General features: G+C 35.3%; 1 protein-coding gene across 4 annotated transcripts in view; it reads left to right on the top strand.

Moving 5' to 3' along the window:
- Positions 1-14,212, top strand: part of SH3RF3 (SH3 domain containing ring finger 3) — a 572,589-nt gene that overhangs the window by 139,024 nt on the left and 419,353 nt on the right. The window lies entirely within an intron of this gene.

Here is a 14,212-nt window from a genome sequence, read left to right as displayed (position 1 = left end):
TAAAGACCTTAAAAAGACTAAGGTCTCCCTCTACATCTGGGACCATCTCCAGTTGACCTGATCTTGCCACTGGACTCAGATGATTTGGCTGGTGTCTTTGCATAGCCTTCTCTTAAATCCAATTCACTTGCAACTCCTAGTATCACCTTCCTGATGTCTTGAACAAAGTACTCAAGGTAAAATGAGTTATTTCTATTTTTATTTTTTCTTATTTTCCATCTGGGATTTGATGGGGAAAGGAGCATCCAACACCCCTGCCCCAATGCCAGCTTCCCCTTCATTGTGGACTCGTGAGTAAGCACCCTTTGGATGTTGCATGAATAATTTTAGGGATTGCTTACTTTTGAAAGTTCTTTGTCTTTTAAGTAAAGTGAAGGATGAATCCTGCTTAAGGTATGGAGACCTGCAGTCCAGATATAAAGTGAACTTGTAGTTCAATTTTCTTAATTAATGTAATGTAATGACTGTTTTTAAAACTCCTGTGGGAGGCCACAGTAATGCACAAAGAACAGGATTGGAAAGAGTATATCAAGAACTGCACTGTCCACCTCTATTTATATCTGGTAAGTAACTTGGAAGATGGCAGAATATGCAACAAACATGTATGGTGTTAAATATACAGATTAAGAAGAACTCAAAGATTAAAGATATTTGTCTGAGATCTTTGTAGGACTCTCAATCTCAATACTTACCAAAAGGAAAAAAAAGATCTTTCTCAAAACTTTACTAGGGTTTCTTAATGTGGGATCTAGGAACTTAAAAAAATATATTTTTATAACTGTAAACATAATTGATTTCTTTTGTAATTCTATATATTTTATTTTACACATTTAAAAACATTATTGTTTAATGGGAGCATAAACTTCTTCAGGAAGCTAAAGGGGTCCATAACCCATTCTCCCAAAGTTAATAATAGCTGCTTTAAATTAACTTTATTTGCAAGGGGTATTTTGGGGCTTGAAGATAGACTGTCTTGAGCTATGGGTAATTAGGATGGAACATGGACAGTTGTCATTATAAACTACTTCTGAATGTCTGCCTAATGCCTTCAAAAACTTTCCTTCTTTCTCTTTCCCACTACATACCCCTAAGACTTATATTCTAAAATTTATATTCAAATAGTTCCACATTCTTCATTTCCTTACTTATAGTCCTCTGATTATACCTCACACACTGAATGGCTGTTTTCTTACACTTTAGAGAGTAATTGCAAGTTCTACTTGAGCTGTGCATTATGGGAACAAGATTACCCTTGTTATTATTGGTTTTATGTGGAATGCTTTAGGGAGAGAATAATCTTGTAAAAGACTTTCAGTTTCAAATGAGGACAATGATTCTCAACTCTTTGTATTATATAGCATTTTTAAGGTTTTACAAAGTACTTGGCCAATTTTTATCTCATTGAATTCTCACAACAATCCTCAGCAGGTAAGCACTATATTATTATTATTCCTATTTTATGAACAGGAAAAGGCAGATAGAGATTAAATGATTTGCCCAGGATCATATAGCTAGATTTGAGGCTAGATTTGAACTCAGATCTTCCTGATTCCAGGTCCAACTCTCTATCCTAGGCTCTATCTATGCCCCACCCAATTGAACAAAGAAACTGGTCAGATCTGTGCTCATTAGGAAATTTCAGAATATTGAAGACCTTAATGTCACAGGAGAGGAGAGGAAATCCTGTTGTGTTACTCCCAGCCATCACTATTTTATTTTATTTTTGTTTCCTGGCACACATGGAACTGTTTCCTGTGTCCAGACTTATGCTTCAGTTGATATGTGACATGGGTCAGACTCATTAACTTTGTTTTATGAATTAGGAAACAAAAACATAGAGGTGAAATGAATTTTTTGCTGAAAATCATAGTTACAAGAAAGTTACAGAATCCCCATCATTTGCTTATTAAATACAAATAATAGTCTTCAAAACAATATAAACTAAATGATAATTAGGTGACTCAGTGGTATTGGACCTCAAATTAGGAAAACTTGAATTCATACCTGTGTTCAGACCCTTATTAAAATGTGTAAATCCTGGAAAAATCCTGCTCTTGTTTTCCCACCTATAAAATGGGGATACATTTTTGGGAAGAAGTAAAGTGGGGTCTCCACTGGCAAAATGTAACTTGCCCTTGACCTTATAAATTACTTCCACAAGTTGAGTACATAAATTGTTTAATGGGAAATTTGGATCCATTTGAGATATAATTAAAATGATCTTGGATTACCTGGATTTCAACCTTAAATCTGCCACTTAATAGTCAGGTGATTTTGAGCAGAACCTTTTAGCTTCCTTGTGATTCAACTGTAAATCAGATACTGGTATATCAATACATGTGGATATATGTGTATGTACATAATATATTATACTTATATACTGTGACAGTCTTTAACGACATCTATATACACAGCTAGGTGGTACAGTGTATAGAGCCCTGGACTTGGAATCAGGAAAACTCATCTTTATGACTTCAAATCCAGCCTAAGATACTTAGTCTGGGCAAAACCTGTTTGCCTCATTTCCTCATCTATAAAATGATCTGGAGAAGGAAATGCAATCCAGTATCTTTTTTGAGGAAAACCCCCAGATATTGGGACGATGAAGAGCCAGACATGATTGAAATGATTGAACAACTTATAGATACAGATATGAATGTGCATGTATATATGTATGTATGTATGTATAGATTGCAGTATAACATCTCTTTAGAGTGGATGTGAATATCACTAGAGTTTAGGTAGGTAAAACCTTACATAAATACCAACAGTCGCAATCATTATTATTTTGACTTATTAATACTATTCTACTGAACCAAAGTAACCATTATAAAACATCCTCTCTAAGTTGTCTCCTTTACCTCTTGATGGGCTTTGAATAGAGTGACTGGCGAAGATCACCTATGGTTGGTTTGAACCTGTATGCAGGTTCAGCAGTCACCTAATTATCTTGTAGGTGACCTCATACAAAAATCTATAATTTTACCCTATAATGGTGAAACTAATCTCATAATCAATGCTGCAGATCTATTGTGGAAGTGCTCAGCAACTAGTTTGATCTGGGGCATGTTTACATAACCTAGAAATTTAGAAGGGAAAATTCTGCCAGAAATTTTTCTGATTTTATCTGATGTGATCTATGCAAGGAGAGAGTCTTGGGCCTGCAATTGCACTAATCATACTTAAAGAAAGGAACCTGGATGAGTAAAACAGTATGGTGACCATTGGTTACCACAAGATAATGTAATTACAGGAGGCAATAATTCTGAATTGTTTGTGAAGGAACACAAAAGAAACCTGAGTAGTGGTCTGCTTCTATGATTTATTTTTATACCTGTTTCCAAACCAACTTTAAATACTAGTGGGTTAGAGGAGGTTAAATATATGAAGTGGGTGAATGTATAAATTAATATCTCTGATTAGAATTAGTTTTTTGCTTTCTGTTTACTGTACCCTAGAAGGATAAAAATAATATATACATATGGATAACAAAGCTTAAGTTGTAAAGGAAAATGAACTTGCCCTCCCTTTATGGAGACTAAATTTTTAAGATGTAAATGGACATATTATATGAAAACTTATCTTAGTTCTAGTTCTTTCCCTCCTTTAATTATTTCCTATTTAATCCTGTATATAGTTTGCTTTATATAATGTGTTCACGTATTGTTGCCTGCATTAGATTGGAAGCTCCTTCATGGAAGGGACTGACTTTCCTCTTTTTGTACCCCCGCCCAGAGCTTATCACAGTGCCTAGCATATAGTAGGCATTTCATAAATATTTATTGAATTAAATTAATTAAAATTTGACAAAAGAGGGTAAAAATATGTTTCAAGTGTCTCATAAAATTGGTTGATGCATTGATCTTGTTCCAATGATAATAAAAAAAGAAGTCTTTGTGAGTTTTTTGGTGGCTCAGAATCTTTCCACTTTGTGTCACTGCTTCAATGAATTGTTTCCATAGTAGCCATTTTCTCTCTCAAGCACAAATAAACTAAGGATTCATTTTATCCATGAATGTGTGAGAAGTAAAATATTGCCCAATGAGGAAAAAGCCACCTACTCTGAACCAAAAAATTTTGAACCTAAACTTTCATATTTAACTTTAAAAATTAGATGAGGCAAAAAAGAGGCATGATTGTTGTTGAATATCAGCCTGAATACAAAAACAGAGGGCTTGTTTCGGCCAGTGGAATAGGAAAGAAATACACCCCTAGGAAAGTCCTGTGTTGAAAGTGTTCTTTGCTACTTAGTAGGTCAAAGCAAAAGGACGTAAATTATATCTCTTAGCCTAGGACCTCCATTACATAACCCAAACCACCTGTGGAAAAGGATGGGTGGTTTTTAGAGCTGATATTTAGGTGATGGGAGGCAGAGAGATAACTGATTTTTTTTAAATGTCTTAGGGAGAAGAATTTCCATGACAACCTGTCTCTCTGCATCAGTGGTATAGAAAAGAAATATCTGTTCTGAATGATTCTTTCATGAATCCTATGACCTTCCTTTTGTGCCTAGAAAAGTGTGATTTGACAAAAGTTTGAAAGATGCAAATTGAAACAACTGTATTTGAAAGAGGGACATTGGCAAGAGGGACAATCTGCCTCAGTGGATGTTGAATAAGTCTTGAAGGTAGAAAGACAAGTTCAAGCCTGCTTCTGACACAATCTTGGTAAGGGGACCCAGGGTCAGTCACTTAATTTTGAGTGTTCTGGATAATTCTGTAAGACTATACAAATGTTGAGAGACTTTCCTCTTCTAGGAGATGCCTATACCCATAAATTCAAAGCTTCAGTGTCTATCCTTATCACTCTGATAAAGATGGGAAAATTCAGTGCTAAATGGTCTATGTGCATTTGTTAATTTGTGGATTGTTGTTATTTGGTCTTATTTATGGAGATCAAATTTTAAGATGGAAATGACCACATTATATGGAAACCTTCCCTATCCTCTTTTAATTTTAGTTCTTTCCCTTCTTTAATTATATACTAATTATTCTGTATATAGCTTGCTTTATATACATTTGTTTGCATGATGTTGCCTGCATTAGATTGGGAGCTCCTGGAAGGGAAAAAATAGCATCACTCCATAAAATTACTAAATTTTTTATGCCTCTAGATACTAAGGGGAGAAACTGAGAGGGAAAACTGAGGCAAGTTTTAGGTAGTTTGGGTTTGAAGTAACTCCATCTTCTAGATGGAGTTATCTAAGTAGGCGATTAGAAATATGGAATGAAAAATCTGGAGAGAAGTTAGATTTAGGATTCACCTGCAGAGACATGGTAGGTTAACCTTGAGATGTAGATGAAAAAGTAGAAAAAGAAGGAAAGAGGTCAATGGACAGAGACTTAGAGTGTATTTTTGAATCAAAAAGAAGATATTTGTCCTGCATTTTAAGTAAGAGGATCTAGGATGGAATTCTAGCTCTTCTTATTTCTTTTGTGAGTTTGGACAAGTTTTTTACTTCTTTGGGTTTTGGTTTGTTCATCTGGAAAATAAAAAAGACCTTGAATTACTTGATCTTTAAGATATATTCCACCTTCTAGTGGTCAGTGGCAGAAGCCAAATTAAAAATGTAACTGGGAAATAGTTTGCAAAATTAATTAAAATAGAATATAGATAATGTTAATGAGTAGTTTTCTAATTCATTATGCTGCCTGAAAGGATCCTTTTGTATAATTTTATGGCCCTTGTTTCTGTTTGAATTGGACACCATTGGTCCATGGTTCCTACTTTTCTTCAAAGATAAAAGAGATAGCCACCCATCATTTATAGATCACCTCTAGTTTATAAAGCATTTGCTTAGTCAGGAAATATGTAATGAAGCAGATTACAGGTAAAGCATGCACTCTGTGATAAGGCCTGGAGTTATAAATACAGAAAGTGAACTCAAAGAGTTCTCATTCTAACAAATGACCCAGACAAGAGTTACTTTTTCATTTTATGGAACTACATAGATAACAGATTTGGAATTAGAAAGAACTATAGAGGCAATCTAGTTCAATCTCATTTTATGTCCTGTGAAGGAGTTGGTTGACTTGCCCAAGATTACACTGCTAGTAAATGCCAGAGACAAGATTTGAATTTAGTTCTCCCTGTCTCCAGATACAGCCCTCTAACCATGACACCACACTGAATTGTTTATGCTGAAAGCCTTGCTTCCTGGTGATGTCCTTGATATCCTTCCTAGAAAAAAGGGAGATTTTGATAGTGTTAACTGACAGGGATAGCCATTTCAAGGGCTGAATATGTATATCCAGTGACTTAAATGAACCCTCCTACTCTTCACCTAGTGTGATGGTCATGACTCTCTCCCTCAATTATTGTGATTCATTAAGGTGAGATAGTATCTAAATCTTAGAACTTTTGTATGTAGATGGCAGTTACACATAGACTGAATTCACTGTTATCTAGTTTTGCCCTAATTATTGGTAAGTAGGCAAAAGTTTCTGTGTGTGTGTGTGTGTGTGTGTGTGTGTGTGTGTGTGTGTGTGTGTAGCCTTATAAATGCAGAAGTTGGTAAAAGTATGGGGGTTGCTTTTAATTCATTTCAATCAATAGTTTTTTAAATCTTTAAATTAAACTATTATCCCAGTAGAGAAAATTATTTCCTTGAGGATTTTTTTTAGTTAGATCCTCTGATTTTTCTTGCTGTAGGGAACTTAATGTAAATGAGACACTTGCTCTCCCAATATGATCAATCACTGTTATGCAATTCAGAGTTTTAGCCTGGTTGCTTGGAGCACTAAGAGGTGAAGGACTTGCCCAGGGTTTCACAGTCACTATGTGTCAATAAGCAACCCCTGAATATACATCTTCCTGCCTCTGAGGTGAGTTTTCTGCCTTACTGTCTCCTTTAAGGCATGTATGTATGTAGCAAATATCTCAGTAGCTTTTAGTTGGTAATTGTTGGATTTTCTTTTTCTTTTAACTGTAATCAAGTTCTAAGGGTATACTGTTATGAACTGAAAAAAATACCCCAATGGATTCTAATCTAAGCTAGAAATTCAAAGAGTTCAAGGGAGAGTATAAAACATTTAAGAAATAAATATAAAACTGAAACCAGACATTATAGAGAATCATTTTCCTGAAAAATAGACATATATTAGGTTTGGGAATTGTTTCACAAATCTTTCTCCAGCTGATTTGTCATCATGGGCAGGTCTTGCCTTCTATTAGAAAGATAAATACTGTATTAAGTCTTTAGGCAAAGCCATCGTTTTTCACCTACTACTACAGTTATGTGTTCCTGAGAGACTCTAGCTCTCTGGAGAAACAAATGCAAAATGAGAGATTGAAAATTAAATTTATGACCTGCCAGGCTGTGTGAAATCTTGTCTTTGAGATGGAATCCATTCAACTTAATATTTGATAAAAGACTAAGCTGGTGGAATAAGGAAAATCCATATATACAAGTTAGTGAAACAAGATGTTATCATTAGGTCTGTTAAGTAAACAGAGAGAAGGCTTCTATGAATTAATTCAGTCAGTCTGGACTAGGTTAAAATATTTCCTGAACAAATACTGTTGATATCAACATCAGATGCTACCATCCTTCCAAGCTGAATATGTGACTTCAAACACAACAGTAGAGTTCAATTCAGAAAGCACTTGCTAGCTGTGTGACCCTGGGCAAGTCACTTTTGCCTCAGTTTCTCATCTATAAAATAAGTAGAAGGAGGAAATGGCAAACCATTCCAGCATCTTTGCCAAGAGAATTCCAAATGGGGTCACAAAGAGACAGAGATAACTGAAACAATTGAACAGCAACATGGGATACAAAATATAAAGAGTTATGGTGCATAGTAGACATTTCAGTCCTATCTGACTCTTTGTAAGCCCATTTGTGGTTTGCTTGGCAGAGATACTTAAATGTTGCTATTTCCTTCTCTAGTACATTTTATAGATGAGGAAACTGAGGCAAATAAGGTGAAGTGACTTGCCCAGGGTCACACAGATAATAAATCTCCGAAGTCAGATTTAAACTCAGAAGACCAGTCTTTTTGATTTCAGACCTGGTACTTTATCCATGCATCACACGTCTTTCAGGAAAGTCACTAAGTTTGACAAAAGATTTTTAATGTTCTAGGAAAGCTTTGAACGGGGAGGAAACCCAGGAAGATTTCTTGAAGGAGATTGGAATCTCTATCTTGAAGGAAGATAATTCTGAAAAGTAGAGATGACAGGGTCCACTGCAGGAAGATGGCCTGTGGGATTGAATGTCTGAAAGTATGATGAGATTTGGCAACAGGAAATAGTTCAATTTGGATGGAATATAGTCATTTGAAGTAGAATAATATAAAATCAATATTAAAAAAGGGTGAGGGTCTTTGGTTCTCTGTAGATAATGGCCGAGGTCCCTTCCATTTCACATTGGCCTGTAGTGAAATCTTTAGCAGAGTCCTAATGCTTGTAGTTGTTCTTGTTTTTCTTTTGCCTCTGTCTTACTTAAGCATTCCTCCCTGAATTTTTAGTAGTTCAGGGAATTGTCTGGAATCTTTGGAAAGGGTAAACACAGTTCTTGCTTGCCCTTTGTTATCAGACAGCATTCAGGGCAAAGAAAAGGCCAGAATTATTCACTTTTAATTTATGTTAATTGCATTCTTAATTCAGTTGTTCTGGGAGGCCTTCTGGTGTGAGACTACATGCCAACCCCTACTTCTGTACCCATTCATCACAGATGGGGAAGAGGAGATCACTGGCTTATGTAGCCAGAAGGGCTCAATGCCAAGACATAATTGTCTTGGTTTAAGGATACCTTTCCAAATGCATGTTTGATATACAGTCTGTATCTTTTTTGGAGGACTGAAGACTTGGCTCCATTGGTGGTTACAAGACTGCTGGGTTATATTGCATAGGGTTGTCAGAACAATCAGTGTTAGGACAGGTAACTGTTTAAGCTCAAGTGTCTCTTGGACTTTTAAAACCAGTATCTTTGTATCAGAGGGTTTCTGTGGCCTTATTCCCTTGTAACCATCTGCAATTTTAGGCATAGAAATCCTGCACCTTAGTTCCAACACTGCGAATTGATAGCTTTCCTTTCTGCATGTAAATTAGACACCAAAAGAGAAATGATAGGGTGAAGTGACTTGCCCAGGGTCACACAGATAATAAATCTCTGAAGTCAAATTTTACATTCAGAAGATGAGTCTTTTTGATTTCAGACCTGGTACTTTATCTATGCATCGTAAGTCTTTCAGAAAGTCACTAAATTAGACCAACATCTTTGCTGTGTTCCTTTCTGGTTTATTATCTCCTCTTCAATTTTAAAACTTCTAGTTAAATAATCTTTAATGACCCATCATTCTCTATTGACGCATTAACTCTAATTTGAGACCTGAACAGGTTTAAATACCAGAGTTAGGATATGGCTACTTGATTTGTCATATTTGCTATTTCTGTTCTATAATTCCAAAGAGCACATTCATTAAAGGTCAAAATGATAAATGCACTAGCCAGTTTAAGAACCTTAAATATAGCTGATTGTAGAATGTAAGCCTCTTGAGGATAGAAACATTTTGTTAAATTTCTGTCCTTATAACCCCATATGCTCCTTGTTAATTAATTGTGTTTACCAGACTGTCATCAATTCAGTGACTTCCTGAATGATTTTGACCTTTAGATCACATTTAGAATATGATGATAGATTGCAAAGTAAACTCTGGGAAGGGACTTCCTCTGTATCTCCTCTGATAACTGCTATTAGTGTACTAGGATATGGTATACTGGGTCCGAAGTCAAAAAGATATTCTCAAATTCAAATCTGATGTCAGAGATTTACTTGCTGTATGACCCTGGGCAAGTCACTTCACCTTGTTTGCCTCAATTTCCTCATCTGGAAAAATGTGTTGAAAGAAAAAAACATTCCATTATCTTTGCCAATTAAGTGTATGTTATTCCCTCTCTAATCTACTTCTGATGAGAGTAAGGCATACTCACTCTTCCTCACTTTCCCCTCTTCTACTCCATAGCAAAAGCTTTTTCTTATCTCTTGTATGTGAAATAACTTACCTTCATTCTACCTCTCTATTCCTTTCTCCCAGTACATTCCTTTGCCTCCCCCATTAACTCTATCTTTCTTATATATTATACATTCAAATTCAACTCCCTTCCTGGCCTTCTCTCTATATATGCTCTTTCTAACTACCCTAGTAAATGAGAAGGTTCATATCAGAGAAGGTTCGTATCAGTATCATCTTCCCATGCAGGAATACAAACAATTCAACATCATTACGTCCATCATGATTTTCCCTCCTTGTCCACCCTCTCTATGCTTCACCTGATTCCTGTACTTGAAGATCAAACTTTCTCTCCAGCTCTGGTCATTTCATCGGGAAAGTGTGAAAGTCCTCTGTTCTTTTGAATGTCCATCTTTTCTCCTGAAAGAGGAAAAGTTGCTGGAAGAGTATATTCAGTTTTGTTGGGAAGTTGATTCTTGATTGTAATTCAAACTCTTTTGCCTTCCAGAATATCATATTCCAAACCATTTGATCTCTCAATGTAGAAGCTGCTAAATCTTGTGTTATCGCTACTGTAGTGCCACAATAGCATATATATATATTTTTAAATAGGCAACAAAGAATAAATACAATGGGATCCTTTAGTCTATATATCTTTATGTTCAGTTATGGAATTTTAAATATATAATCAGCTTTTACTGTCATCTAGGTCTGGAAAGTTTCCCCTTCTGCCTCCTCATTTCTTAGTGATTCCCTTAGCTCCCTTCAAGATTCAACTCAAATACCTCTTTCTATACCTTCCATCCAACCAACCCCTCCCTCACCCCACCCAGTACCTTTCAGCTTGGTTGATCTTCCATCTATTGGGAATGTATTTTGTATGTATATGGTTGTTTATATGTTGTTTCCTTAATTAGACTGTGATCTCTTTGAGGACAGGGACCATATATTTGTCTTTCTTTGTTTAATAGTTCTCATTAATTGACTTATAATAGGTCCCTGACCAAACCTCACTTGGTCTTTTTATGAACTGACTGACCCTCTGTAAATCAATAATCTGAATTAGCACTTGTTTTGGTTTTAGCCAGAAACCCTGAAGGGCTTCCAATTTTTTGCTATTTCTTTACTATTTGATATTTCTTACTTTGCTATTTCTTTCAGTGAATGACCATTGCCTTAATCAACTGAGATTTCTTAAAGGCCTTAGCTTAAATAAGCCAGAGTTTCCTGTTTCATTTGGGATCATCTCCAGATGACTCAGGAGAAAAAAGTTATACTGGTGACTTTGCATAGCCCTCCTTCATTTAAATCTAATTCACTTGCATGTCTTGGCATCACCTCCCTGAAATCATGACCCTCTTCAAGAAGAAGGACAAATAAAAAAAAATAATGAATGAACAGTGTAGTAATAGTCTCTCAGTAAAAGCTTCTTTAGTGACTAATAGGCCTACTGTTTAATGATAATAGATAAAGAGACCGATTAGAAGAGTCCTTTGAAGACTATAAAGTATACCTCTTTCATTTTCTATTTGAGGAAACTGAAGTCCAAAGAGGTTAAGTGTCTTGTGCATTGTCACACAGCTGGTAAGTCACAGGATAATTTTAATGTGTAGAAGTTTAGATTAATCTCATAAAAATGTTACCAGGATGAGTCAGAAGTTAGTGATATTATTTTGGTCTTAAAAAAAGATAGGATCATGGACCTAGAGCTGGAACAGACCTCAAATACCAATATCTTCATTTTATAGATTTTGAATATGTAGGCCCAGGAAGATAAATGAGTTTTCTCAAGGTCACACATAGGTAGTAAATGTTAGAGGTAGGCTTTGAATTCTGACCTTTACTCCAAAACTAATGTTCTTTCACTAAGATACCTCTGAGATTTTTTTTTATTCATACCTTTACCTAAGGTGGCTAAGAGTCTTTCAATCATCCTGAAATCATCAACTCTAGAATTTGCTTCATTCATGTACACTTGATCAAGTCCTTGGACTTGGGCTTTTCCCATCTCCTGTTTTCTGCAGCACCATTTTCAGATCTTCCTAGAACAGGTTGGAGTCTATGATCCTAGAATCTAAATATGGCAGATTTATTTCCCTGATGGTGAGAACTCTCTAGATATTTCACAATTTTCTCCTCTTTGTTGTCTCAGTCATTAAAACTCTTTGAGTCTCAGTTTTCTCACCTGCAAAATAAGGTTGACCTAAATGATACTGAAACTCTTTTCTAGCTCCAAGTCAGTGATCCCATGATCCTTAAATTTTATTTTGTTTTTTTCCTCTACTGAGTCTCAGTGTTTTATGAGACAATATTGCTCATAATCTCCTCTATCTTCCTCCATAAGACTCAACAAATACACTTATTCTGATATAATGGGTTTTTTTTGAGTTTTTTGTCTCTCTGCTCGGCAAAGAAATCAGTTGCTCCTTGTTTGTGGCAGATTTTTAGCCTCCTTTGGTTTCTTTATTATTGAAACTTTTACACTTGATTAAATTTATTTATGAAATGGTTACGTTGGAGTTGTCTTAAATTGAAGACCAATATTGTGTTTTTATTTTTTATATCATTCATGCTGTTCCTTTAGGGCAAGGGTAATTTCAGTTTTGTTTCTGTATCTGAATTACCAAACAGTGATGGGCTCAGTGTAGATGCTGACTAAATGCTTATGGAGAGATTATTTTGTATAAATTTTGACTGGAGCTATTTTCCCAATTCCTATACATGCTAATGGGTTAAGTCCCCAGAGAGTGACTATTATGACTTGTAAGGCATAACTTCAAGGGTCTTGAGTTTCTAATACTATCACTCATGAACACCTATAGATTTGTCCTAACCATTAACAATTTATCAATTAGTTTTGAAAAAAAGAGCATTTACTGAAATTGGGGCAACTAAGTAGCACAATGGAACGAGTTCCAGGTTTTGAATCAGGAAGAGTTATCAGCCTCAGATACTTACTGGCTGAGTGACCCTCTGTAAATCAATAAACATTGATTGTCTCAGTTTCCTTGTCTGTAAAATGAATGGCAATGTAATATTTTGGCCAATAAAATTCCCCAAATAAGATCCCAAAGAATTGGACACAATTGAATATCAAAATTTATTGACATGGTATGTATGATAAGACTAGTCACTATAAAACACTTCCTGCAACACACTTTCTCACAGATCAACATAATTCAAAAAAAGAATTCAGCTTAAATTTAGAGAATAGTATTATTACTATTGGGCAATAGGGCATGTATACAGGATACATGTGTGACAAAAAGTTAAGTCGAAATTTCTGGTATGTGGAATTCATTTCTTGAATTTGCAGCTAGCATTATTCTCTAATGCATAGCATCACTCCTTGATGCTACTTACTCTAGTAGCTCCCTCTCTCTTTCTGTAACTATCTAGGTCTATTAGTGTTGTGTCTTGTGAATGCATTGTTTATTATGTGGGATAAACAAGAAATTCTTTGCTCCTCCATACCCCTAGAATGAAAGAATTCCTGGACTAACTTACTTTTTTTATATACATAACCTCATGGAGGCATTACTGATTCTCTTCAATCAATCACAAAATATTTTCTTCATGGTATCATCTGCTTTTATCTATGACTTGGTACCTCAATGACCCTTTCACTTTGATTAAGGCTTTATTAATATCTAGTTTATTTTTGATTGATTAATTCAATACAGATGCCTAGACTTTTAGTGATGATTTGGGGGGAGTAGACTCACTCTTTAATGATCTTATGGTTTTTACTGATTTGAGAATGACTTCCACAAATGGCAATCAATTATCTTCTCTCTGGTTAACAATAATGACAAATAAGCAAATCCCCCCCACTTAATATATTAGATTTTGTATTTGTCATTTCCATACATTCTTGAATCTTTTCTCAGAAAGTTCTTGCTAGAGGACTTTTCATTTGACAAAAATATTTGGGGAAACTGCAAAGTTGTTTGGGAAAAACTCAGCATAGATGAGCATCTCATAATGTATACTAAAATAAAATGGGAAATGATCTAGTTATATAGGGGTGATATCATAAGTAAATTAAAGCAGCATAGAATATTGTTCCCGTCAGATCTATGGTTAAGGGGAAAATTTATGACTAAAGAAGTGATAAAGAGGATCACTGGAAGTCAAATGGATGAATACGTGAAATCAAAAAGGTTTTGTACAAACAAAACCAATGCAACCCAAATTAGAAGGAAAACAGTAAATTGGAGGAAAATTTTTTTTACAGCTGGTTCTTCGCTAAACCTCAT

The sequence above is a fragment of the Macrotis lagotis genome, chromosome 6, assembly GCF_037893015.1.
Source record: "Macrotis lagotis isolate mMagLag1 chromosome 6, bilby.v1.9.chrom.fasta, whole genome shotgun sequence".
NCBI lineage: Eukaryota > Metazoa > Chordata > Mammalia > Peramelemorphia > Peramelidae > Macrotis > Macrotis lagotis.
The sequence above is the reverse complement of the archived record's forward strand: the minus strand, read 5'-3'. Positions and strand labels throughout refer to the sequence as shown.